Source organism: Pseudonaja textilis, chromosome 3, assembly GCF_049901715.1.
Source record: "Pseudonaja textilis isolate UNSWEBS1 chromosome 3, rPseTex1.2, whole genome shotgun sequence".
NCBI lineage: Eukaryota > Metazoa > Chordata > Lepidosauria > Squamata > Elapidae > Pseudonaja > Pseudonaja textilis.
Genome location: NC_141992.1, coordinates 167,381,030 through 167,406,942, shown reverse-complemented (window position 1 = coordinate 167,406,942; position 25,913 = coordinate 167,381,030). Strand labels below are relative to the sequence as shown.

Sequence of the window (25,913 nt, the reverse complement as noted above, 5' to 3'; positions counted from 1 at the left end):
CATGATTAGGTTAACAACTCTTAATGCCTTTTTGGCTATGTAGTTACAGTGGGCTCTAGCACTTAGATAATTAGAGATGAGTACTCCAAGGTCCTTGACAGAGTTTGGATCATCAATATGAGAAAACTCATTCAATAAAGAAGACAAGGAAGTACACAAGCATTGCATAAAGTATACATTGCATATAGTACATTTAATATATAAATGTAAGTGTAATTCACAGGTATAAATTTGGAAATAATTGTGGCAATTTATATATAAATCCAATTTTCTATCCATGAAAAGGAAGATATTAATCCCTGTGCCTGTTATTGTCCAGCTGACTGATAACTTGGATTAGAGAGCCCTTTAAATGAATAGCACATTTAAACAGTCTGCCAAATAGAACAGTATTCTATTTAGCAGTGTATGTTGATCTCTAACTTTAAGGTATCTGGGATTCAACTCCTAGGATTCTCTATCCTGTAAGTGCATTTTAAAGTTCTTACAGTTGAGAAACACAACTATAGACAGTAGGAGATATTGCTGAAGTTTTCAGGAATATTCTTAGACATGATCTTCAATAAAGATGGCGATCTGAATCTAAAGAGAGTGCCAATCTAATTCCACTCATGCTCTGTTGGATAAGATTAAGTTGATCCTTAGTGAGGAAAATCTCTGGCTCCTCTGCAAAAATCATCATCATTGTCATCATTGTCATTTTCTGTGTCACCTCTTAGTTCTAGCCCATCTCATACTTTTCCTCCTACCTGGGAAAATAGGGGGTTGGACAAAGTGGTAAATATTACTTGGCATTGCTGGAGCTTATAGGCAGGGGTGGGATTCAAATTTTTTAACATCCGGTTCTGTGGGCATGGCTTAGTTGGTGGACGTGGCTCGGTGGTCATGTGACTGGCTGAGTGTGGCCAACTCAATATCACTCAAATCAAGACACACATCTCCGTGCCTGGCCTCTCATGACTGTGGGGTGGCTGCAACAGTTGTAAGTGTCAAAAACAGTCATGTCACTTTTTTCAGTGCCATTGTAACTTTGAATGGTCACTCCACACAAGCAAAGTACCAGCAAAGGAGAGGGAAAAAACTCCAGAGACGTTCCTGAGACAGGAAGTCTAGTCCTGCCAAGAATGTAATAAGGGTTAACGAAGGGGTAAGCAACACCAGAATGTTTCCTTCCTGCCTTCCTTACAGGATTAGACCAGTAATTTCTTCTAACAACCGGTTCTCTGAACTGCTTAGAATGTTAAGAACCAGTTCTAGCGAATAGGTGCGAACTGGTAGAATCCCACCCCTGTTTTTAGGAAGATTCTCAGTTGAGGCTCCATTAGGAGGATGGCCCACCTTAATGTCCAGGACTAAGTCTGTGGTCGATGACAATTACTAATTTACAAGCTTTTTTTAACCCTTCATGATAATAAAGCCACAGGTGGGGTCAGGCCTTCCTACTTCTCAGCATCAATAAAGTATAGTGCCTTTCACACAATGTTGAGTCCCAGATATTGCAGAATGCTTTTAATAATAAGCCAGAAATCAAATGGAGGATTTGATAAAAGAAGTAGGAAGAGTCAGCATTTAATAATGGAAGAATTTGGAGTAAAAGTAATGTGTATTTGAGAAAGATAAATCATTAGTAGCATAAATAGTATTGTGATGAGAAAAAGATTGAGAAAGAACTCAAGAGTTATTAATTTATCGAAAGACATTTGTATATATATTTCAGTATCTCTTCTTTCAATTTGTTTTCTCTGTGTTACCTTGTTTTTCTATTCCTTTCCAAAGAAAGACCTCATTCCACAGACTGCTTTTACAGTAACTGCAATCTAATTATTTTAAATTATCATGTTTGTTTTTCTTATGGAGTTTCAGCGTCATGCTCTGTGGTCCAAGTTCCCATATTTTGGTCAATAAACAAATGACATCTGGCTTCCTTTTTCTTGGAAAAAGATACTTCCTGTTGTCTTCCTTCTAACTCTAAATTCCTGAAAATATTATATTTGAAAATGATTTTAACAACCTTTTATCACATAGCCATGCAAAAGCAGGGCTCCTCCTTTATAGTCAAGGAACTTCTTTTGTCATTTTAGGTTTTACTAACATATTCAGTGCAAATTGAGTGGAATTTGATCCTAGAGTTATAACTCTTAGTCATAAATATGGGAATTTAACAAACCATAATCGTTAGCTAAAGAGGTCAAAACTCTTTGAGAATTTCTTTGCTCAAGAATACAAGTTAATTGCCTCACAGATAAATATTTTAGAAAGGAGAATATTTCATGAACTCTGGATTATTGACCTGCTTTTGTAAAAAGAAATGCAAGCACGCAAGTATGCAGTCCAAATGCTATTTTTTTATTAGTAAAATTAATGTTTTATTTTCACAAGCTTTAAAATTAAAGACACAAATTCCTCGGAGACTGCAGTTGCATCCTTGTTTTGTTCATGTGCTTCCTGTTGACAATTAGCTGGCTACCAGTTTGAATGCCTTTGATAGCTACCAACTGAGATAAATTAATTGGGGGGGGGGCAATCTTTTAACAGCTACTGGTTATGACGGTTATTTGTTGCTTCCAGAGTCAAGACAATTTGTCTCTGAAAGCCCATTGTTGTGAAGAAGCACTTTGCCATCATGTTCTGCTTGTGGGCTTCCCATGAGTCACCATTAAGGGCCATTGTAAGAATAGAATCCTTAATTAGATTGTCCATTAGGCCTTATATTCTTATATTAAGAGAATAAGGAACAAACATAATAGGAAAAAACAAAAAAAGGATAACTGAAGTTTTTTGTTAAATTGAAATAATAAAGGATACATCTAATAATTGCTTCTAAAATATTCAATATTAAGCAATAGTCAAGGCCTGAATATTTAGTGTTCTGAGTGTGTGCCAATATACTCTATGTAGCTCCAAATTAGTGCAATGGTGTGGGTACTTAAGATATGCCAATATAACATCACTGCTTCATGAACTACACTGGCTTCCAGTAGGCTTCTCGATACAATTCAAGATGCAGTTATCAGTTATATAGCTCTTCACAGCATAGAACCAGATTATTTGAGATCCTATCGATGATTTCTGTTCATCCTATAAGATTGAATAGATCAGAAATTTATTCTATTAAATTATTTCATCTGATGAAATTGAGATGTGTCTTTTCTTTTATAGTGCCTGCTCTGTGAAGCAGCATACTCGGTGAGAACAAGACGGCCCTGACTTTGGTGTGTGTGTGTGTGTGTGTGTGTGTGTGTGTGTGTGTGTGTGTGTGTTATCCCTTGGTAACGCCACCAAAAATAATCAGTAGGAAAACTGATTGTACAGAGAATAAAATTGGTCAAAGAATGTTGTCAAAGAGAGTGAAGAATGTTAAAATTAAAAGAGACAACAAAAATGCACAGCATTTACAATGTTTTGTAAATGGACAGAGAAGCCAAAACATAGAGACTCCAGTAGAGTATGAAATTAAGAATCAAATTGGAAAAAAATTTGATTTGGGATGAAACTAAAGTGATTGGAAGGATAATTTAGAAATTTCTCTGAGAATTTCTATGAGAATTCTACAAAAAGTGGAATTTAAGCAAATGATATTAATGTTAGTATATAAGATGCTTCTTTTTTTAGCAATTTCTATGCTTGAACCAGTAGCTCTTGCCCACTTGTGGTGGTGGTTAGTTGAGGATAATCTGCACTGTCTCCAGGGGATACCCTAGCATTCAGCATTCTATATGGCTATTGATCCATTGGTTGTGTCAGTGTCAGACATGAAAGATCAGGTCCATGTGTGAAAGTTCAAATAAGCTGATTTATTGCTAAAAGCCTATCCACAAGAATCATCTTAACTGATAGTCAGTACCTGATTAGAGTTAGATAAGGGTCAACAGCATTCAAGGGAGGGTTGGACTTTGATCACTTGTGCTTATGTAGGGTTTCTAGGCTGATCCCCCTTTTCATTATGACCCAGATTCTGCCATTCCTTCTCCTACAGATAAAAATTGACAGGGCAGTTTGTTGATTGAGGCTCATGGTTAGTCCATGTTCAGCTCAGTGCCACCCTTGCTGGACGGCAGTTTACAGTCAACCAACAAGGAGGAATAGGAATAGCAATATCATTTACACTTATATACCACTCCACAGTGCTTTACAGCCCTCTCTAAGTGGTTTACAGAGTCAGCATATTGCCCCCAATAATGTGGGTCCTCATTTTATCGACCTTGGAAGGATGGAAGGCTGAGTCAATTTTGAGCCAGTGAGAATTGAACTGCTGGCAGCCAGCAGTCAGCAGAATTAGCCTGCAGTACTGCATTCTAACCACTGTGCCAGCACGGCACAGTGTACCTTGATGCTGTTAGTATCTAAGAAGAAGGTGGAAAAAGAAATTGAAAACATTGTAGAAAAATGGAAAAATGGTAAGGATGCAAGTTGGTTGGGGTAGCTAGACAAATATTACATTTTAAGAAATCTTGAAATATGGAATGTTATTTGTTTATGGAGCCAGTGGCATCCATAGCAAACCACAATTATGTCAAAATGACAACATGGATTTTGTCATGGCTTCATCATTCAAATACTGTCAATATGTACTTCATCCTGACATCTAATAAAAGTATTTTAACTCATAGCATTTGAGTGATTTCACCACTTGCCTCCTTCCCCAGATACATATATAGTGACTTCAATGCCTACATGAAGGCTGAATCTTATACTAAAATATTAGTGGTACTCTTCTCCTATATAAAGTGAAGATAGGAGTGGGGATTCTAGAATTTTTCTATAGATAATCTTCATTGCAGCTGGAAATGTTGGATAAAATATGACTGAATTAACCAGTGCAGTTACAAAGAACACTGTAATAAACCTGGCATCCAGCATTTTGGATGGTTGTCTAAGATTGAAAGAATGGTGGAAAGGCATATGTGATCTCCAATAGCAATGTAGGTGGCCTTTGTGGTAGTGTCAGTCAGCATTTTATTTGTAGGAAGATTGTTAAGATCTTATCGTTCCTTCAGGAGTTTCTGTGTTGTTAAAGTTACTAGAGAAAGCGGAAAGATAGATGGTAGTCACCTGAGGCGTAAAATGTGACATGCAAGTGGAAAAATAAATTCAGTTACTGTAAGAGAATTCAATCATAAGCAAAATACCTGTTTTCTTCCTTTCCATAGCAATTGAAGTCTTGCTCAAAGATAATAGTTGAGCTTTCTCAGAAGTGCAAAGGAAACCATGACAAGAAATAAATCAAGTCATTTTAGGAAAATAAAATTCCCATGAAGGCTGTGCCACAAAATAAAACCCAAGAAAACTGTGTCCCCTGGTTCATGCAGAAAGGGAGGGGGATGTTTCTTACAACAGGTGTGGTGAGGAGAAAATTAGGTCTTAATATCTCCTCAAAAATGGAGCTATCAGAAATTATGTATTAAGAAGTGGATAATTTTAAATAATATAAAATATTCAGCTGACTAACTATCATTGCAGAACTATGAGACATCTTCCTTTAGGGAATAAGAAATATGAAAATAATTATTTGGGACAGTTCCCTCCATAAGATTGAATTGGGGAGGTTGCTTGAAGGCCATATATAGAACCTTGCAGTATGCATCCTGTTCGTATAGGTGTGAAATTGCTTCAACTGCTAAAGAATAGTTTTGCTTTCTGGGTTTCAGAAATTAAAACCAATGTTAGAGATATGATATATAGAATGAAGTCAAATCAATGTGTAGGATCAAGAAGGTTGAGAGAGGATTGAGAAACAAAAGTCTGAGTAAGACTGTTGTGCTAATATTAGAATTCCTTGTAAAGAAGCTAACTTTCCTAGATTTGTAAGAATCTTGCTTCACAATGAACAAAACCAGGAGTAAAGTAATAAATAACCAGGAGTAAAGTTGGCAAATATCCCTGAAAATCCAAGGAACCAGGGGCCAAGATAAAATAGATTCTGCTTTGGCAGAACCATCTGAATACTTTCTGATGAAATATGGTGGCCCATATAATCCAAGCAGGCAGATCAAAGGCCCATTTCTCCAGCTTTAAATACAAGTACAATTGATGAAGATGCTGTAATATAATTGAAATCTTTTCAGTGTGAATAATTGGATCTTCAGAATAAATTAACTAGTCACCTGAAAAACTATCAAATAGCTAACCAATATATTGTGAAATACTTCAAATATTGTATGAATGGTGAGGAACTTAAAGTAAATGGGATTACTCTGCATTCAATTTTCCATGCTAATGTCAAAAACAGTTTAACATCATTCATGCTTTTTTTTCATGTGAATCAGGTTTGAGACTCTGAGAATTAATTTGGATAAAATATGCGTATTTCTAAAATATAGCCATGAACATCATCTGCTGTAAAATGTTTATTTTGACTCCTTTATTTTGGCATTTGTTGTTATAGGCTTTATCTATCTAGGTGATTGTAGATAGAGTAATATGTACAGTATCATCTTCTGAGCATTTATTTAATTTTTAAATATTTTTAACCCACCTTTATTATTTACTAAACTCCTAGCCCATTGGGTCACTGTTCCAGAGACATTATCTTACCAGATTTCTTAGTGCCTTCAACAATGGCAGAGGTTCTGCCATTGTTGGCAGAATGGCTACATCTCTGAATATTTCCCTGAATTTTTAAGAATTTTTTTCAAAAACATTAGAGCTTCTAATGTTTTTGAAAAAAATTCTTGAAAATTCAGGAATTCAGATATTCAGAGAGATATCTGCTTAGGAAGTAGTCTGTGTTGAACTGTACAGCATAGTCAACCAGGAGCTGGCCACAGGAAATGTTCTGTGAGATTTGCTTTATGATAATTTTACATCATAAAGTGCTTTATAACATTTGCCAAATTTTAATTTAACTGGAGTTATGGGACTTGGATTTTGGACATATTCTGTGTCAGGATTCCAGCAATCACTCTAATTAAATCATGATTCTCCAGCTAAACTTCAATAAACTTCAAACAATTCATTAGAGGCGACATACTGGTACTGCCCTGTATGAAGCCAACTCTGGCATATGTAAATTACAGTCATCTGTGACCCTGTTTCTCCCCTCCTCCTTGGGTGTCTCATAAACCAGATTCTCCAATTGAGCACTGTTGCAGGCTGGGTGTCATTATTCACGTTCTCCAATTAACTATATTCCTGAGCAAAAACTCTGGTATTTTAGTTACAATCTTTTAAAGATAACGGTTGGAATGCACTTTCACTTTCCCCCCTTTTTTATGGCAGCTACTAAAACAGGCATAGGAATGTTTTATTAGTTGACATTCTGTAAGTTAGCCCCTTTGAAGTACCTTGAAAATATTTTGCCTTGTAGTACACTATTTCACTAGTCAAGGGCTAAAATAGAAGAGTTTTATACTAGTATATAAATACTGTAAGTACCTCAAGGTAACAAACTTATATAATACTCCTTCGTCCTCCTGTTTTCCCCACAACAATAACCATGTGAAGTGGGTTGGACAGAGAGAGAATGGCTCTCATATCCAGCTATCCATATTGGGGAAACATAATGAATGCATTGAAAGTGGAAGTTTATATTATAAAACAAAAAGAAATGGATTGAAAGGTGAGAATTTAGTGTGCACCAAAGGGAAAACGGAATAATTAGTACAAAAGGAGTACTTTGAGAATCACGTGATAAATATATGAAAGAAAAAATGAATAGGTTGAAAGGAAAAGGATGACTGAAAAAGTTGTAGTTTTGGATGGATAAGAGTCTCAAAAAAGACAAAAATGAAGTTTGTAAGACAAATGGCAACAGCAAGTAAAACAAAAATTAAGAAGTTTATGGATATGTTTGATGGATTGTAATATGGAAAAGGATGGTGAATGTGTTAGTGTAAATTATATTTAGCTATATTTCCTTTTCTCAAATGTTAGCATAAATTATGTGTTCCTATTTATATAATGAGCTGAAATTTTGACATTATCATTTTGTGATTTTTGTATATAGATATTAATACACATATAAGAAAAAGTAGTACATTAAGTAAACCTCAAATTTAGTATCCCTATTTGTAATGGTTGAAGCTAGAAATTTGGAGATTCGGTTTTGTGGGCCAGAAAGAATTGCTTGTAAACAATGAGCAGATGAGTTCGTTTACGATGTTCTCCAGTAGACAGGTATTTTTTCTGTGCACATAAGGCGTCTTTCTAGGCAAAATACAGCAATTCATCTCGTTGTGTTTGTGAAGCTTCTGCAGTCATCAAGTTCCTAAATAAAGGATTGAATATTTGCAGTATTAAGACTTAATGCATATGCCTAGCATGAAGACTAACATTCTAGACAAATCTCACGACTATACATGAGAACACCTTTATGGTGGTTTTTTTTGGGGGGGAGGTGGCAATTGAAATTTAATACCTATGTTGGGGAAAATGATATGACAATATATTTCTATAGGCATATTTTCTCCATAGTTATAAATATTCCTACATCAGATAAAGTAGTAATTGCAAAACAATAATAAAATGTGGAAAACAGCCTTTGGAAGTTTCCAGTTATTACAACCATAAACAACTCATTCTCCTTTACCATCCTTAAATAATTCCCTTACCCAGATTCCTTGACACATTTCCTCTCAGACGAATATCTGGGGAAGTTTCCTGAGCAATTGGCTGGAGGTGAAATGCCCCCCCCCCCCATTTCACATTCCAGCTTGGACTGTTCATTGAAGATAAATATCTTTGTCTATGGAGCTTATCTTAAATTTGGCATCTTGTCATAATGCTAAGCACCACATGGGAACAAACTCCACTAGCGAGAGTTTACTCAGAACTTTTTTTAAGATACTGAGGAATTTTTGTCACTGTATGCAGTGATAAAGAAACTGATATATTACTTCACAAAATACCAGACTGTCTAGTAGGCAGGAAAAATTCCAGTATTTGTATTATCACTTTGCTGCTCATTCATAGTTTTGCATCATTTTCTGTAATGTGAAAAAAAAACCCAGCTGAAGCGTTTTTCTGCCTCCTTAACTGCACACAAACACCCACACACGCTGTAGTTGGAAGATACAGTCATTGCTTATTCAGAATAGAGGCCAAGGTCTATTCTAACAATCCTGCCAAAAGACAATATGCTGTCTTTTCTTTTCTGAATCATCAGCAACCAATTAAATAGCATTGCTTTTACTATAATCCTGTCAAGTGGAGTGGAATTCTCCATTTTCTTGTAAATTTGTAGTTGCATAGTTATGTTGTTAAATATTCTTAGGTGGAAGTACTTTGATAAATTAACAGACTCTACTTATTGACATATAAATTAAGATCTAAACTCTAGTGGAACAGTGAGAACTCAGCTCTGTGTCCCTCTATTTCCTGTGCTGCCACTGATTTTAATTCTTCATTAGAAAAGTTTGTTCAATGCCATTTCAATTCCTGCTCAAGAAATATAGTCATTAGCTTTATGTAAATTTAAATATGACTCCAGGTTTAATAGAAATCATCTGTAACTATCAGAGCTAAATTAGTATGACACAAGGTGTTCTGCTATACACTTACAAAATTATAAAATGATTGCTAGGAATTCATTCATACTTCTATTTTCACCTCTGTCTTTCCACAGATCCTCATGGGATACCAACAAATTCACATAGGAAAAAAATAGTTTGGCTCTATATGCACAACAGTGACATCACAGTCCTTATAGAAGTAATACTTTTTCTCTCTCATTTATTACACTACCATTACATATAGATTTTATAACATAGGATGTTACAAAATCTCCAGCTCACCTCTGTATTTCTTATTTTAGGTTGGCCAGCCATATATATCTACAGAAGGATAATTTGTGTTAGATATGGATTTCATGCTCTTCTGTGATAAATGGCATATAACTTTGGAAAGAAGGAATGTTACACAAGAGGAAGCAAGAAGGTTTAATTTATGATAGATTGCCTTTCTTTTCATAACATGTATCTTAAATAATATTTTTCTCTTAAATCTTAAATGGAAGCTGTTGTGAGAGAAACTATGACATGTTGTATTTGGAAATAATGTTGTACAGTACTGGTTAGATAATATTATCACCATGAAAATTGGATAGCATAACCTTTCTCTGTAAGGCAGAGGTGATGATCAATAGTCCTAAATTCATAGAGAATCAAAGAATCTGAGCTGAAATTGACTATTTAAACCATCAAATCCCACCTCCTACTCCTATTCAGTGCAGAAATCTAAATTAAAGCTGGTGTGAGAGATGGCAATATACACACTATCTGAACACATCTCCACTATTTCCTTTGACAAATGATCCCATTGTTAAATACTCAATACTAGACATGGGGTCCAGAATGAAGATAAACTGTTATTTCCCATGTTGCCAATTATGCAACTTACAGCTTTACAAATTACAAATGCCCTTCAGCCCACTTTCACAATCACTGTGATTTGCCTCTTCCACGGAATTTCTCCATGGAAAAAAAAAGGTATTACCAAATTGCATATTTCCACCCACTTTTTAACATTACTTCATTTATTTCAGCCCTGCCCACTACTGACATTATCTTGCAACAGTAGACTAGCCATAAAGGGAAAGGACTGCTATCCTTGTTTTAGAACTTTTCTGTGTGTAACTCCAGGACCTTTCATTGTGATGAATGCTTTGCCAGGAAATTCAAAGCAAATTGCAAACATAAATGTGTCACTTTGTATAAACTGTAAATTAATAAAAAGTTTGAAACATTTAACATTTTATTATTAATTACATCTATTTGTTTTAATTTGATCCCAGTCAGAATTAATAAGATATTGACAAAAATGGATAGGCCAATGCAGAGTATAACTACCGCCTAATTCTTGATATAAACTTGTTTGATCAATTACTGTATTTCTAAAAGAGCCGCTTAACTATGTTAACAGTTTACTTTGTCTATCTTTAAGGGTAATTTTCATTTAAACAGGATGTCTTTTTTATTTTTATTTATTCATTTGTGTTCTGCCTTTATTATTTTTACAAACAACTCAAGGCAGAAAATATATCCATCAGGACTTCCTCCTCCTATTTTTCCTACAACAAGAACCTTGTGGGCTGAGAGGGAATGACTGGCCCAAAGTCCCCCAGATGGTTTTCATGACTAAGGCAGGACTTGAACTCACCATCTCTTGCTTTCTAGCCCGATGTGTTATGCAGTTCTTTCTTTTTCTTTTCTGAACCTATAGTAGGTAAGAACTCAGAGGTGTTTCAATTGCTGGAAGCACTTTAAAAATGTTCATAAAACATGCATGACTTATATTCTATGGAGATATAGGTTGGTGATAGCCTAAATATATGTTCCCGCCCAGTCTTGTTATTCTAATTTAATTTAGAATTTAAGTTCCTACATCGAAACTAAGTCTGGGGAAATTCAGTTAAACTAGGGAATTTATCGTTATCAAGTATGACAATTGTTATGTCCCTGGAACTCCAGGAGTTCCCACTCAGGTCCGTTCACATTGCGGGGGCGGTTTTCCCCCCTCGCTCATTGGTTGGTTCTCCCCAGCAGCCAGCTATAAAAGCAGGCTGCGGGGTCCAACCAGTTGCTGATCGCTGCGAGCCAGTTCCAGGCTTGGCAAGCACGGTCAGTCCTTTATTGTTATAATAAAGTATTGTTGCACTAATGCTCTGGTCCAGCCTCTCATTACCCAAACTTAACACTGGCGACGAGGGTGGGATGGCTACCAGAAGCACAATGCAACCGCTGAGTCACTAGCCGCCGATCCGCAGCCAGAGAGAACGATCGGCCGGCGATAAGAGCAACGCTGATCCGCAGCCAGAGAGAGCGGTCAGCAAGCAACGAGAGCGAACGCTGATCCGCCGCCAGAGAAAGCGGTCAGCCAGCAACGAAAGTGAGAAGCGTCTGTAGCCGCTTGTTAGCCCAGCTACAGGAAAAGTGAAGCGCTGCGAGCCGCAGCCGCTCGTTTCTTTAGGCGCGAAATTCAAATGGCTGTCATTTGAATTTCAAACCTAAAAAGTACAGCGCGGTGCTGTAAGTCAAGTCACTGACGCCCACGCAGGCGCGAATTTCAAAACGCTGCCAACGGCTGGCAGCCTAACCTCGTGTTTAGCCCAGAGAGAGAGAGAGGATTGTGAAAAAGCCTCTCCAGAGCTGAAATCACTTGCCTGCCACAGGCACTAGAAACCTTCTGCTGCTGCCCCAGAGAGATTTTGTCCACAGATTGTACAACCGATTTCCTCACTATGAATTCCAATCCAGTCTTCCCAGCGTTCAAACCGGATGAGGAGAAGTGGGAGTCATACAAGAACCGCTTTAACCATTACATCGACGCAATTGGGCTGGCTGATGCAGGGGAGCACCGGAAAAATCATATTTCCTGATCTACTGTGGAGCCATCGTCTTTGACACTGCCACAGCACTCGTGGCTCCACGTGAGTTAAAAAACGTTCCATGGTCCGAACTGTTAGAAATCCTTACTAACCACTATTCTCCCAGACCTTCACAGATTGCCAGGCGATTCACCTTCCGTATGAGGAAGCAATCAGACAAAGAGACCATCAACCAGTACATGGCCGCCCTCAGGACCGCAGCACTCCATTGTGGGTTTGGAACCTACCTGGAGGACATGCTCCTCGATCAACTAGTCTGCGGGGTCAAGGATCTCCACCTCCAAAGGCGCCTACTCGCTAAGAAGGACCTCAACCTCGCACAAGCCGTCGAGGAGGCCCTGGCAGCAGAACTGGCAGCACACTCAGCCACCGAAATCCATGGTCCAACTTCCAAGCTAACGACAGTTCCAGTCCACTCCGAGGAGGTGGTAGTAGAGGAAGCCCCTAGTGATGAAACCGACATCCACCGCCTCACCAACGCCAGGCATCCACAGGTAGGAGCCAAGCAAGAAAACATCAGTCCACCCAAGCACATCACCCTGTGCCTATCCTGTGGTGGATCTCATCCGAGGGCCGCCTGCAAATTCAAAGGAGCCACCTGCAACATCTGCCACAAAAGGGGGCACATCGCGAGAGTCTGTCAAGCCTCTCAAAACTCGGCACAAAGGCACCCTCCCTTCTCACATTCTGGACCTCAGAGGCAAGTATTGAACTGTCGCACTCACCACCATGCCAAGCACACTTGCCATACCATTAGTAAAATCTCTCTCTCCGTTTTGTTAGAAGGTAAACCGTGTCGCATGGAGGTTGACACAGGGTCAGCGCTCTCAATTATCTCGTGGAGCACCCTCAAGAGGCTACAGCCGAATCTATCAACAAGCCGGCTCCAGAAGTGCCAGTTTAGCCTGAAGGACTACCAGGGGAAGGTCATTCCTGTAATCGGCAGAGGCAAGTTCCTTGTCAATTTTAAAGCTTTCAAAGGTCACCTACCTCTAGTGGTAGTTAACGGCAATCTCCCCACACTCTTGGGGCTCGATTGGTTTCCCCATCTCGGCCTAGGGCTAACAGGAGTCCATGCTGTCTCAACCTCTGACACTGACTCCTTATTCGCTGATTACTCAGATGTATTCAGCGATGAGCTGGGGTGTTATAACGGTACCCCTATCTCATTCTCAGTCGACCCCCAGGCAGTCCCAATCAGGCTAAAACCGCGTAGAGTCGGCCAAAACTAGATGCAGAATTGGATAAACTATTAAAACAAGGGGTCATTGAGCCAACAGATTTCGCCAAATGGGAGACGCCCATCGTCACACCCCTCAAAAAAGACGGTAGCCTGAGAATTTGCTCGGACTACAAGACCACAGTTAATAAGTTTTTACAAGTTAGCGCTTACCCAGTGCCCGTCATTCAGCATTTATTACACACTTTTGAACCTGGCAGCATTTTTGCCAAATTGGACATGTCTCAAGCGTATCAACAGTTCCCTGTTGACAGCCAAACAGCGGAACTCCAGACCATTGTCACCCACAGGGTGCTTTCCGGTGTAAGAGTCTCCAATTTGGCGTAAGTGTTGCCCCAGGCATTTTCAATCCCTCATGGAGCGGATTTTGCAGGGCCTCCTGGTGTAGTACCCTACTTGACGACATCTTAGTCTCGGCCAGGGACAGACCCCAACTCTTCCAGAGAGTTCGAGCAGTATTAGAGAGGTTCAGACAGCATGGCCTCAAATTAAAAAAAGAAAAATGTGCCATTGCCACTAGACAGGTGGACTTTCTGGGTTATAAAATTGACGCCTCAGGCATTCACCCCCTGGAGTCCAAGGTTAAGGCAATTCACGAGGCACCCACTCCAACCTCCAAAACTGAACTGCAGGCCTTCTTGGGGCTATTGAACTTTACGCGTCCTTCCTGCCCCATAAAGCATCAGTGGCAGAACCCCTGCACAGACTGTTGGATAAAAAATCGCCTTGGCACTGGGGTCACAAAGAAGACTCCGCTTTTCGCGCCGTCAAATCACTACTCACGTCAGAGGCGGTCCTTATTCAGTTCGACCCCAACCTTCCATTAGTGCTAGCAGCAGACGCATCCCCTTTTGGAATTGGGGCAATATTAAGCCACAGGCTCCCCAATGGCTCCGAGGCTCCCATCGCCTTTTTCTCCAGGACGCTCTCTGCAACAGAGCGCAATTATAGCCAGATCGATAAGGAAGCTCTAGCAGCTGTTGCAGCAGTGAAGAAATTTCACGAATTTCTCTTTGGCCACTTTTTCGAGCTGGTCACGGATCATAAGCCTCTCCTGGGTCTACTAGCTGGGGACAAACAGACCCCTCAAGTCCTCTCTCCTAGAATGACGAGATGGACCCTTTTCCTAGCGGCATACTCGTATAGACTCATACACCGCTCAGGTAAAACATTGTCCCACGCAGACGCTCTCAGCCGCTGCCCCTTGCCGGCTCCAGCTGAAGACCCTGCTCCTGTCCACGCTATCTTTGAGGTCACCCAATTGGACCTCCCCATCACTGCCCTTGACATTGCTGCCAAAACCAAGGCAGACAAAACAATCGCCCAGGTACTGGACTGGGTGAGGATGGGGTGGCCGGGCGGTGATGTTGAAAACAAATTTACACCTTTCAAGACCCGCCTGCAGGAATTATCCAGTTTGCAGGGTTGTCTGCTGTGGGGCACTCGAGTGGTCATCCCGACCTCACTGCGTACCCGAGTTCTGGAGGCGTTGCACGAGGGGCACCCTGGCATCGTCAGAATGAAGGCATTAGCATGCAGCTACGTATGGTGGCCGGGCCTCGACGAGGACATCATCAGATGGGTAAGCTCCTGCAATCCCTGCCAGGAATCCCGTCCAGCTCCTCCTATTGCCACCCCTACTAAGTGGGAAAGCGCCAACGCTCCGTGGTCCAGAATTCACATCGACCTAGCCGGCCCATTGCATGGGAAAATGTTCCTAGTGGTCGTGGACTCCTACTCTAAATGGATTGACATGGCACAACTATCCACGACCACCACACTAGCGATTACCAAGGTATTAACTCGCCTGTTTGTAACACACGGGCTGCCTGACTCCATTGTTTCCGACAATGGCCCACAGTTCGCATCAGCCGAGTTCAGCCGTTTCGCTGCCAACCTGGGCATCCGCCACATCTTCACGGCCCCATTTCATCCTGCCAGTAACGGATTGGCTGAAAGAGCCATTAGGACCACTAAAGAAGCCCTAGCTAGGTTCAGCAAGGATGACTGGCACCACAAACTCTCGCGTTTCCTGATGAGCCAGCACTCAACTCCGTGCTCAGTCACCAATAAGTCCCCAGCTGAGCTCCTGATGGGCAGGCGCCTGAGGACTGTATTGGACAGACTTCACCCACATTACTGCCCTGACTCTCCCCTCGCTTCCACATCGGGGGTTAGACATTTTATCTTACAGGAACCCGTATTCGCGAGGAACTTCGCTGGAGACCCTCTGTGGATCCCGGGCGAGATCGTGGCCATCACCGGACCCAGGTCATATCGAGTCAGACTGGAAGACGGCCGAATATGGAGAAGGCACCTGGACCAGCTGCGAAGGCGTCACAGCACCCTCGTCAGCAGTGACCCAGAATTACAAACCGGAGTGAGGCCTCAGCATCAACCCCACATCAGCATCAATCCCAGTGACCTGCTTACACCAGCAGCCGTTCCAAGGAATCCGGACACGGACAGCGACGTCCAGATGGCAGACCAGTCCGAACCAGTCAACGGGAGCACGTCCCCAGTGACCAGCTCTACGAGTCCCGAGCCAACCCGAACCGAGGGGCGCGTTAGTGACACTCTTCCGATTCTGCCTTCCCCTACAGACTCTGAACTGACAGACAACCCACCAGAGCTGCGCCATTCTGGGCGCCAGCATAAACCTCCTGCCTACCTCAAAGACTATGCGTGTTCGCATCTGGGGGGAAGGGGTGTTATGTCCCTGGAACTCTAGGAGTTCCCACTCAGGTCCGTTCACATTGCGGGGGCGGTTTTCCCCCCTCGCTCATTGGTTGGTTCTCCCCAGCAGCCAGCTATAAAAGCAGGCTGCGGGGTCCAACCAGTTGCTGATCGCTGCGAGCCAGTTCCAGGCTTGGCAAGCACAGTCAGTCCTTTATTGTTATAATAAAGTATTGTTGCACTAATGCTCTGGTCCAGCCTCTCATTACCCAAACTTAACAACAATAGTCACCAAATATAGCTGGTCTTAAAAAGGAAGTGGACAATTCATTTAGGATGCACTATTAATTACTAACTACTGTCTTCTAAATTACGGGCAAGTAAAGCAGCATACTTTAAAAATCAACTTTGGTGAGCAGAACCTGGACTAAATAGATCCCAAATAGGATTATAGTCATATGCAAAGGAGGTACAGGCGTCTCATGTGGAAAAAAGCCATGTGAACATTTCTATTTTGTGTTAGCCTGATGGAATTACTCCTCTTGGACAGTAAACCAGGAAAGAAACACACACCCGCACACATACATGCAGGAACAGGAAGCACCAGCTGCTATCAAAATTTCCCAAAGGGTTTTTAGCATTTGCTCATTTTCTCAGGCCTGGTGCAGATTTAATTTGTGTTATTCCAATGTATCTCTGTCCTTCAACTTGTTTAGTTCAAGAGTGTTCAGCATACTAGACTGCCTTCAGGATTTTAGGTGAAAGGACATATTTAGTAATATAACTAATTGTATTGAATTGTATTTATATACCATTCCTCCGCCCAAAAAGGTCCTCCTAAATTATCTTTAGGCCCAGAGCTTAGACTCCCTAGGTGTATCCTAAAACTTTGAAAAATACTATGTTATTTAACTGGTCAGATTAGGATTCAGAAGTAAAATGGGAAACTGCCAATCCAGTTTTCAGGAAATGTGACTATGTGTGAATTGTAGGAGAACTGCTGATTCACACCAAGTTTGGCTGTTTTAATGAAATACAGGACATTGAGGCAATCATCAAATAAAATTGGCCTTAAAGTAACAGGACAAAAATGTTTACTAATTGTTTAATTGTTAATAATGAGATCTGAAGACATCCACCCAAGAATTCTGAAAGAATTCAATTTTGAAATTGCTGATCTTCCAGCAGCAATGTCTTACAAACGGGGGAGGGGTAATATCAAAAAGTCAAGATGGCAATCATGGAAGCTCTCTCCCTTTGTTTGTATAAACAAGTTGACACACAAGTGCTTTTGACAATTCTTGCAGAGGTTGATACCACTGCCTGAAAGCAAAAAAAGAAAAGCCTCTAAAATTGGGTTAGAAAATAGGTATTGTTATACCATTTTCTAAAAGAGATCTAGAATTGATCCAGGAATTTGTAGATTTTAAAACTGTTTCTAGAAAATTGTGGAAATTATAGAAAAGAAAAACTAAGCATTAAGAAGAAAAAACAACATTGAAAGAAAATCAACATGGTTTCTGCAAAGATAAATTTTACCTTAACAACTTTTTTGAATTTCATTAGGCATATGGATAGAGAGCTTGCAATTTACTGTATTCTTGCATTTTCAAAAAGCTTTTGATAAAGTTCCTAAGAAAAGGTTCTTGCATAAATTTAAGGATTACGGATTAGAGGATTTGTCCTTTTATAGATTGTTACCTGATTAAAAACAGAAAGCATAGAATATTAAAAATAATGGAGGGATTTTTTTTTCTCAATGGAGGAAATAAGGGTACAAAAACCTTCCTAAATTGCTTTAATTTTGAAATAAGCAGTGAGCTAGAAATTTGATGGATATAATCAAACTATTCAGGATTGTAAAGTCCAAAATTGACTGAAATTATCCAGAAGAAGGATCTTATTCCAGAATGGTTTCTAACAACCAACAGATCCAATTTGGTGTAGTAGTTAAAGGCATTGGGCTAGAAACCATGCTGTAATGATTCTCACCTTGGACATGAATCCAGTTGAGTATCTTTAAACCAATTAATTTCTCTCAGCCCCGGGAAGGAAGCACTGACAAACCACTACCAAGATATTGCCATCAAAAGTGCACACTTACCTTGGAAGTCACCAGATGTCAGGACTAATTTGAAAGCCACATACACTCACAAATGCAAGCAAAAGGCAAATACAATTGAGCTTAGGTAAGTGTAAATGATACACATCAAAAGAAACTGCCTAACTTTATATATACAGATGGAGCCTGGGTTAACTGTAACTAACCAGAAAAAAGTTCATGGGAACTATAATGAATAGAGAAGGAGTCAGTAAGCAAATTTTATTTTAGGCATCTGTAGAAAAGGGAAATGGGGCTATCAACATTGTAATGCTTTATACAAACCTATGGTGCACCTATATTGTGGTCACTCAATATAATAGATTTTAAAAAGCTATATAAAATATTTATAACATGCTTTTCAGCTTGACTGCTTTACATTTATATGCTTTAAAACTATTTTTAATTTATTTTAAAGTATATTTATATACTTTATTCATCACTTTAAGCAGGGGTGGGATTCAAATTTCTTAACCAGTTCTGTGGGTGTAGCCTAATTTATGGGTGTTGCTTAGTGGTCATGTGACTGGGGGGCATGGCTTGTATGTAAATATTATAAATATTGATGTAAATATTGATTTTTTTTAATAAAAAAGAGCAACTTTTACCCAAAAGTAGGCAAAGCAGACAAGCAGATTGAGTTGCCCATAGAATCACAGATTCACTTGGAGATCTATCTGCAATCGGCTACCTGAGTCTGCACTGAAAAGCTTCAGTCCTAAGGAAAGTTCGGCTCTGCTTTTAGATTAGCTAGAAAGCAAGAAATCCAAGGATTTCCTGTTTTCTAGCTAATCTAAATCTCCCGGCAGAGCAGAACAGTTGATAGTTGGGGGAAAAAAAAAAGGAAAAATAGCAACTTACCAAACTAGGCAAGTTGGATGGCTCACATGCAGGTAAGGAGTGAGTGGGAGAGGAGGGGAGGCGCCAGCCAGTGGAGCGATTTGCTGGTTCTCCGAACTGCAGATAATCATAACACACGTGTGTGCAGCGTTTGCAAGAAATCATCAGCTGTGCCTCCTGGATAGCTGACAAGCGCTGCGCGCGGGTGCGCAGCATTTGAAAATCCTCTTGTTTCCTGCTTTTTCAGCCTCAACTGTGCCGCGCAAAGCAGCTGAGGAGGGAAAAGCAGGGAATAAAGGACAGCTTAGAGCCCAGGCAGGCAGGGGGGTCAAACACCGAACCGATTCGGTGTCAGCTGCTCTTCGCAGCTACCGGTTCTATAGAACTGGGCTGAACCAGTAGCATTCCACCCCGACTTTTAAGTTTGTTTTATCCTTTTTCTTAATTTTTTTTAATGAGACATTTTTCTTTCAATAACTGGCTGCTATAAAGCACATAGTTTTAAAAGATTAGCAAGGGCTCTTACCAAATTTGAACACTTTGTACTCTTCTGAAATATTTCATCAGCTTTAACTGTACTTCTAGCCGAATTTGTAGTGCTCAACTTGTATTATAAAGCCCTATATTGTATGAAACTAGTATCTCAAGGTGTACTTATTTCACTTCTATCTTACCGCGAGACCTTTCTCCAAATACCAAATAATAAAAAGACTTAACATTATGATATATGGTAACCAGAACAGAGGCTTTTTTTCAGTCAAGGTATCCTGGTTTTCAAATTCATTGATCTACATTTGTCCATTTGAATGTCCTATATTCATTGTTGTTTCAATCAATTGTTTTGCATGATGCTAATCTCTGCTGCATTTAGCAGCTTATTTAGTAAGAAATATATTAAAAAGATCAGCTTGAATATATAGCATCGTCACTTTTCATATTCTTTATAAGAATTCAGTTTAAGGATAATTTTAGAAAGATCTGACAGTTGTGAGTACTTAGCAGTGCTACTTATGTCTTAATGATCAGTTAAACCTTTTATTATTATACATGAAAATAGAAACAAGAAGTGGAAAGGAGGAATAGAAAAAAATGCAAAAGTGTAAATCTCTCATATCTTAAAAAAATGAGTCTCACATATGTATTAATGTTCCAATTAAATTAAAAATTAAATCAGTTATCAGGATCTAAACTGGATATAAATTAGATATATGAATTAGCAGGTGCAATCCAAGTTTTAAAAAGTTTAGGATTTCCATTGGTAACATAAAAACAGAGTTGGAAGGAACCCTGGAGATTTTCTAGTCCAATTCCCTGCTCAAGCAGGAAACTATACCATTTCAGACAAATGGTTCAGTGTGATCTCTGCTTACAAACCTCAGTGTTAGAGCACTTACAACTTCTGGAGGAAGTCATTCCACTGATTAATTAAGATATGGAAAAAGAGGTGAGTTTTTCAGATAGCCATTAGTATGAGTAATAGGGAGTCGCTGCCCCTTAACCAAGTAATAATACTTGTTTACAATCAAAGAAAAAAATTCTGCTGTGAACTCTGCATAGGCATCACGAAGGGCATCCAGCCAGTAAATGCTGAGTTCCATCCAGTTACCCTGACTCATAAAAAGGGAGCTTACAATCATAGAAAGTGTGTAATGTTCATTTCCATTTTTCCATTTACAAGCCTCCAGACTGAAACAGTGGTTTTATTTAATTAATTGTAAGGTTGATACAGGTTCATCTTGTGATAAAGAAACTAAACATATTATCTTTTTATTTAAGGTTCTATCATTCAAAAAGACACATCTAAAATTATAGATTTCACCTGGTTGGCATCTCACTGGACTTGTGTGTCTGTATGTGCCAGGTGTGTGTGAAAGAGAGACAGAGTAACTGCAAATTATAATTTTCAAGGTTTGAGGCACTGCAATTAAACTAGAATAAAATATATACGTGGTTATAATACTCTTGAGTTCTTTCTATCCTGAAAATGACACTAAAATTGGGTTCAAATGTTATTAAAGGAAGTTGGAGAATTACTACCTCTGCTACATCCATGTTTCCTTATTCTTTTAAAGTAAAATTTTGGAATGGAACATGGCAGCAGAACCATAGGATTTTCAGAAGAGTTTAGCTGAATAGTAACTAGGAAGTACAATTATAGCTGTCATGGAACTTTCAGTGATCTTTAATAGGGCTCTGATTGCTCATATTTACAGCTTTTTAAAATATGTTGTTATTCTTTTAGATTCAAGATTGACTTTCAACCCATTTATAGGTCTACTATCTATAGAAATTTTTTGAGGGCAGAATAGAAAGGCCCAAAGGTTTACAGCACAATCTTCCAGATTCTCCTCAAAATAAGGTATACTGATTTCAGTGTAGTTGGCATAAATATTAAGTCTCAGTCATTTAAATCTTAGCTTACAGTTAAGTATTTACACAATCTCATTTAGAAAATCTTCTCCCTCTGTCAGCCTTTGGGGATAAATTATTCTTCTCAAACTTTAGTTATAATGGTTCTTGACCAATGTAAAAAAATTCTACAAACACGCATTATGATTCATCAGGAGGAGATGAGGGAATATCAAATAGTTTCATTGTTAACTAGGCACCAAGAGTAGAATTATATCAATTTGTGGTAATGTTACAGTGTTTAGACACCATTTTGGTCTGGGCAGCCACATACCCTGACTTTTGTTCTGAATCACAGTGGTCTACAGTTTGAATAAAATGCTCCAAAGATTTAGCATAATATTCCCATCTTAAACTAAATGTTAAATTAAAATCTAGGAGGGAGTTATTAATTCAGCTATCTGGCAGATTCAGCACAGGCAGTAAACACTAAGTATAAATATAAAAAATTGTAGTGTGTTCACTCTCTTATGTAATGGTATGTATGGATCCCTGAAAAGTTTTAAATCAGTTTGGCTATTTCCTTTTATCTATTTGTTAATGCTATAGTACCCATTAATCTTTTTTCAGGCACATTTCTCATTTAAATTTTTCTGTGTGTGGCAGAGAAATAGACCTGTTTTTCAATGCAGCTGTAGGTCTTTTGTGATTTCAAGAAATTGCCTAATTTCAAGGAATTGTCTAATTCCTTTGGCTCAGTTTTGGTCACCAATCAATGAAACAATCACAGATGGAGAGGATAACCAGTCATCATGAACAGATATCTTCACATTTCAATTGGAAGCTGTGTTAAATAAGCATTTCCAGGGTTTCTGAAATGATTCCATTCCATTTGGATGGAATTCTGTTACATGCACGCATTCCTTCTGCAATGAAAAGGAGTGTATTGATACTTTTCAGGAACTTCTAGAGGCACATTAGTAAAGGACGCTTAAGGGTGGTTGTGGGAGATCAGTAATTCTCTTATGGTGTGAGAATTAAGATATGAGATCAGGTGGATATTGGGGTGATCATGTGCTTATCAGTTTATTATTTAATTCAAAATTGTAATAAAACTTTTAAAATCATCTAAGTGGGCTTTGTTTGATAGGTGTGCTGGGATGAAGATTATATAAAAGTCAATGGAGTAAGTCGATTTTCTGTGCTAGAGTTGAGAGTGGAAGTGAAGATGTGGAGGCCTTGTCCTTAAATATTACAAATATAGTTCCAAAGATTTATACTATTTATGCTCTCCGGTTATTGGCCAAACATCATCTCTTTTAGACTTACCATTTGGTATGAATTCTGCAAAATGGTGATATATTTTGTGTGTATATAGCCAGCCAATTCAGACTTGCAGGATTGGCAAATTCCAGGTTCCTTCAATTAAGCAATGCAATCTGTCAGGATCCCCAAAGTGGCACCCTCTGTAACAGTAACTATCCCTTGGAATGAGATTCCTCAAGATCCAGAGAGCCCCAGCTCTGTTGTTTAATTAGAAGGGCCATGAAAATCTGACTCTTCCTTCAGGCCTTTGGTAAGTGAAAGTTGGATCCCTTGTATCTTTTATTGTTGCCAGTTTTAGTATTTTTTCCCTTCTTTTTAAATATAATAATTGTATTATCTTTGATTATTGGGAGCAACCCAATTGGGGAGGGGGGAAAGGTTGGGTGGCATGCAGATTTAATAATAAATAGATGATATTGTCTACACATTCCAAAATTGGAAAACCCATACTTGGCTCAAACTCCAACCTTTTTCTGCAGAAAAAAAGCAAACCTTTTGTGAAAAGAAAAATCTAGCGGAACAAATTATCACCATTTTACACTATTATTACAGAAGAACCAGCAGTTGAACAAATCAAAATATATTTTATTTTTAAAAGCTCTATTGCAAACCAAACTTGACATGATGTGCACCTGTAGTTGTTAGGCCTTTAGCTGATCTGGTTAAATACATTATGTAAACACAGCTGGTGTCTAACAGAATGAGGAAAAGCGCAAGTTGGATATATCCTGCCTGAGAATACATTTATTATATGGGCACTTTTAAAATACAATCAATCAGTTTTAGTGATCTATAATCTTTGAGGATTATATAGGTTACTCTTTAAATATTGTTTTAAATTCTTTAAAACATAAATACCATGTTTCTCCAACAATACGCCCTCCCCATAGGAAGACCCAGCATGTTTTCTAGGGATAAAATGAAATTAAGCCCCTCCCCCTAAATTTAGGCCTATTTTAAAACGTGAAATTGGGGGGAGGGGGATTTGCCTTTAGGAGAGCCCCATGGGCAGCCACGCCTTGTCACCAGCCGCTCCTAACGGCCGATCATGGCGGAGCGTGGAGTGCTTCCTACCCCTGCTAAGCGCCTTTGCTGCAGACCCGGGTATGGTGCTGGTTGCAGGCCGGGTCACCCGGCAGGGCATTTTAAATTGCGAGACCTTCAGCGCCTGCCGCTGCTGCTTCCTCCGCCGCTCTTGCTTTCCCTTCGCATTCCTTCACCAGCAGCATTTCAGCTGCTTCTCGAGCAGGGGAGCCGCCTCCGTAGCTTCCACAGTTCCTGCCAGCACTGGTGAGAGAAAAGCGGCAGTGCTGGGGGGAACCGTGGAAGCTACCGAGGCAGCTCACCCGCCCGAGAAACGGCTGAAATGCTGCTGGAGAAGGAATGCGAAGGGAAAGCAAGAGTGGCGGAGGAAGCAGCAGTGGCGGGTGCCGAAGTTCTCACGATTTAAAGTGCCCTGCCAAAGCCGACATCCACACCGCCACTGCCTGCCAACCCGGCCTTCAACCAACACCATACCTGGGTCTGCAGCAAAGGCGCTTGGGGGTAGGGAGCTCTCCGTGCTCTATGATTGGTCGTTAGGAGCGGCTGGTGGCAAGGCATAGCTGCCCGCAGGGCGCTCTAAGCAAGGGTGTGTGTGGGGGGGAGAAATTAATTCACCCCTGAAAAGATGGCCTAGCCGTCAAAAAAAATAACACCCAGACTTATTATATGAGAAACACGGTATATATGTATAAAATCTGATCTTTTTTTTGAATTCTAGAAAACAATTTGTTGTTTGGAACTGTGACTTTGTTAATCATAATTGTCAAGAGATCTACCTTGCAAGAGATCTACCTGGCAAGAGACTTAAAAATTTCTCTCATACAATCTTCCAATTTTATCTTGATGTGAATAATGTGATGTATGAAAAAAGAGCATGGAGAATGGTATACTTCAGGAGTGTTAAACTGGCAGCCCATATGCCAAATGCACCATGTGCAGGCCATGTCTACCCCAGCTCCATGAAGGGAAACATGTTGTGAAACATCACGTGACGGCAACATGACACTGCAAGTTTTCACACCCGGGGTATATGTGTTATTCTTCAAAATGGGATGGAGACTGTAGCTTAAAATCTGAGACAATGGAAAACCTGCTGAGAGAATCTTTATGTAAGGTAGTAATGGAGATGGTGCTTATGGCCGTTTGGCCCGGATATTGCTCTTAATGATTTTAAGGGAGTACAGTAGGCAGGACGATAAGCATCTAAGGTATGTGAATAAAATAAGAATTGAAGTGCATTTTAAACTTGTGCTACAGCTTCCATGTGGTTTCCATTCAAAACAGTGGAAATTGAAATATATCAAAGTAATTGGAAATGACTTGCAACTATTAGGAAAAAAAACAAGTCTTTAAGAGCCAGTTACACAGCTAGGGTTACAAGTTGCCCAACTCTGATTTTAACGCATTTGCAAATCTAGTCAAGAGGTTAATCAAATTATAGTTAATCAGACTATGGCTTTATATAATGTGTGAACCAAGTATTAATTCCATGTAATAGAAAAACTGAACTTAGAAGACCTACGTTTGGGCACTGCTAGCTCTCTTTTCTGATTAATATCCATTAATAATATCCTTTCACAATTTGTTAGCTTTTTATGCATTAAAATATTGACTGCTTTGAATATTTAACATATAATCATCTTTTTTTTTACAATCTCTTTGTTATCTTAAGAAATAAATTTGTATTTGATTAGTACTGAGTTGAGAAGGATTTTCCCTTTTTCTGGACAGAGATTCAGTACTTTTAAACCAAGTGCTAAATATTATTCAGAAGGTAATTTCTCTTACATGTCCTAACAGAGATATAGCAAACCATATCAGAATAATCCTACTGTTTATTCATGTATTTTGACATGACAAAAATTATGTTGTAGAACGGACAACAGGAAACTTCCAGTGACAGAGGTGGAACTTAATAGCCATACTCGAACCAAAGCTGGGAAAAATAATTCCCATCATACATGTCAACTAATTTTGGTTATTTATTGGATAGCAGAATATAGTGCTTCATAGTG

The 25,913-nt window shown here is 39.4% G+C and overlaps 1 non-coding gene across 6 annotated transcripts in view; it reads left to right on the top strand.

The window, feature by feature from the left end:
* Positions 1–25,913, top strand: part of LOC113439836 (uncharacterized) — a 159,331-nt gene that overhangs the window by 123,664 nt on the left and 9,754 nt on the right. The gene's annotated exons all lie outside the window — the stretch shown is intronic.